Below are 2,688 nucleotides of genomic sequence, written 5' to 3'. Positions count from 1 at the left end.
CATATTATTTAGGCAGTTGTCTCGCAAAACGGTCAGATAAAGGTGTGCACCTTTAATCTCAGAAGATGACATCAAACCCAACCAAGTTGCGCTGCGCTGTTGTAACGTATGTTTGTCGTACGCGGTATCTTCATCAGTGATGGGCATGCCATCAATATTCAAACCCCAAATAAGTGCAACATCCTGTAGGGTGATTGTTGCATCACCAACTGTAAGGTGAAATGTATGTGTCTCGCGACGTCATCTCTCAACTATGGCTGTAAGCAAGTGATTATCATAATTTTTAATAAGGCCACACTGAATTACACAATAGAAACCCATGCGTTCTAGACATAGGCGGACATGGAGGTAAATCTCAGCATTATGCAATCTCCAAAGACATTTGTCAGACTGGCGTGGAGGTATGAATGCATCTATGTTTTCAGCGTTGATATTATTTGAAATGTGTCTACCCCGCAAATACAACACATTATTCGTATTTTCAGCCATCTTGCAAACAAAAAATAAGGATATAACAAATTTTATATTTTTTATCAACAAAACTTAACTACATATTTTATAGTAAATAAAACTATTTTGTTTCTCTGCGGTAAATAATAAAATATGGATGCTGATGATGAATTGATAAATGTGATAGGTGATTAATTTATTTGAAATTTAATAAATAAGTCTTAATATGTAAATAAGATAATTATTTTGTATGATTTTTTAAAATATCAAAAAAATATATAAATTGTTTTAAACAAAAAAATCCTAAAAAAGTTAGAAAATTGAGATATATTAAAATATATAAGAATTAGTCAATTCAATAAAAATATTCTAACGCAAATTTTAACAAGTACATTTTATTATTTGGTGTACCACAACATAATAAATAATTCATTTACTAATCGTGTATGAATGAAAATAACGGTTGATTGACCCATACATTGATATTGTTTAATCCAAAATATTTTAATCAAATTCAAATATTATTACAGTCATTCAAACAAGAAAAAAGAAATTTTTAAAACTATATGATCCCTATCTCATATTGCAAACAAAATACTGATTCATAATTAATTATTTCTCAAAAAATGTTAATTTATCTCGTACAACTTACAACTATCTAAATAAAATTTTTATTGTTCTCATAATAATAATAATAATAAATAAATAAATAATTTTAATATTATCAACAACAAAAATAACGTCACCTTTTAAGAGTCTCTCGTACGAAATGACAAAATCAACAAAGTAATGTAATTACCTAACAATATTAAACATTTTCATCAAAAAATAACATTATAAAACAAAATTAATTTAATAATAATAAAAATATACTTAATACATGTCAAATATTTCAAAATTACTGATGCTCGATAGACTAACGCAGCGTAGTCGGAACACAATTGGAAACAAGAATTTCTTAACAGCCTTTAAGTATTTTGCGCAATGAAGTCGAGGAAATGCAAAGAAGTCGGAGGAATTGTGTGCAATTTAAAGGATGGTAGTCTGCGTGTCACGGATTCTAGGGAATCTGTGATAGACTCTGTTTCCTTTATTTTTTTAAAAAAAAATTAAGAATCCGGTAAAAATTTCTACGGATTTTATTATTTTTACAAACCTCACACTTTTGCAATATTTTGCTAAATAGTTTTTAATTAATATTATTTTTTAAAAAGCCCTTTATAAGGTGTTATATTTGATTTTCTCAACAATTATATGATGGTCTTTTTATTTAAATAATAAAAAATTAATTATATTTACCAAAATATAAAATCTTCTAATAAAATGAGGCCCCTACCTTTTTTCTTTTTTTTTTTTAATTACTAAAGCAAGTCAAACAATCCTACGTGATAAATTGTGTTTCAAAACTATTTGGAAGACAATGGCCATGGGTAGCCATAGGGGCGAGACAAACCTATCTTGAATTTTTTTTAGGTTTCAGACCTAAGATTTTGTTTTAAATTTTTATTTATATAATATAAAAATACAACAAAGTACTTTAAATCTTATTTTAATTATACGAATTATAATTTTTCCTAAACTTGCTTGCCCTTGATTAGTAATATACATAAAACTTGACCAGTCTTGTGTGTCAAGGAAAACAATTACAAATTCATGGTTATCACTAACGAAGGAGTGTAGCAAGGAGAATCAAGGGTAACTTGTGATTCAGTACCCATTTTCTTTCGATTTGTGATCCACTCTCCTTTTCCCCAAAATACCCTTTAAACCTTATTTTTTAAGTAATTGATTTTCTTTTATATTTAAAGGGTCATCATGCTTCCGTAAAATAAATTAAATCTTTTACCTCTTTGACCAGAGTGCCACCGGATTATATCCACCGTATTTTACAAACTGCTCCTCACAGTCCAACCACACAATCGCAACCGACGCAGATTCCTTCAACAGCACTTGNCTCTTTGACCAGAGTGCCACCGGATTATATCCACCGTATTTTACAAACTGCTCCTCACAGTCCAACCACACAATCGCAACCGACGCATATTTCTTCAGCAGCACTTGGCACAACCCTAATTCGTTTCCTACCTTATGGTGTACAGTAAAAGATAAAATTTTGAAAATAATACATGAGAAGGGCTAGAGCAAATATTTCTTTATTCAAACACAAACATTTATTATTACATAGTAACCTCCTGTAGAGGAGGAGAAACGTGTTTAGCTACTGATAGTAGCTGAACT

Source organism: Primulina huaijiensis, chromosome 10 (genome assembly GCF_012295235.1).
Source record: "Primulina huaijiensis isolate GDHJ02 chromosome 10, ASM1229523v2, whole genome shotgun sequence".
NCBI classification, from domain to species: domain Eukaryota; kingdom Viridiplantae; phylum Streptophyta; class Magnoliopsida; order Lamiales; family Gesneriaceae; genus Primulina; species Primulina huaijiensis.
Note: the sequence above shows the minus strand (reverse complement) of the source record.